This window comes from Stegastes partitus, unplaced genomic scaffold, assembly GCF_000690725.1.
Source record: "Stegastes partitus isolate 25-593 unplaced genomic scaffold, Stegastes_partitus-1.0.2 Scaffold1221, whole genome shotgun sequence".
In the NCBI taxonomy this organism is placed as follows: Eukaryota; Metazoa; Chordata; class Actinopteri; family Pomacentridae; genus Stegastes; species Stegastes partitus.
In genome coordinates, this window is record NW_007578952.1 from 7,503 (window position 1) to 7,889 (window position 387).

A 387-nucleotide genomic window follows, 5' to 3' on the forward strand; every position below is an offset into this window, starting at 1 on the left:
AAAAATAACAATAATCAGCCACAATCTTATTCCCCCCCCCCCCCTCCAAAAAAAGTCTGGAGGCTTCCTGCTTTCATTGGAGAGTGAGGAGGGGAGGGGAGGGGGGGGTGTTCTGGGCAGATATCTCCATCTAAGCCCTGCGCTATAATTGAAATGGCGCATTTGGCTGCAGGCAGGTTGTGAGGGCGCTTTCTGCAGCAGCATGCATGCATGTCCATAGACGTCATTTGATTTTAATGGCCTGCAGGAAATTTGGCGTTACAACTCCAGACATTAAGGCAAGAGAGAGAGAGGCAGAGAGAGAAAAGGGAGAGAGGGAGAGAGAGAGAGAGAGAGAGAGAGAGAGAGAGAGAGCGGGGACACGGGGGGAAAATCACCGCATGAGAG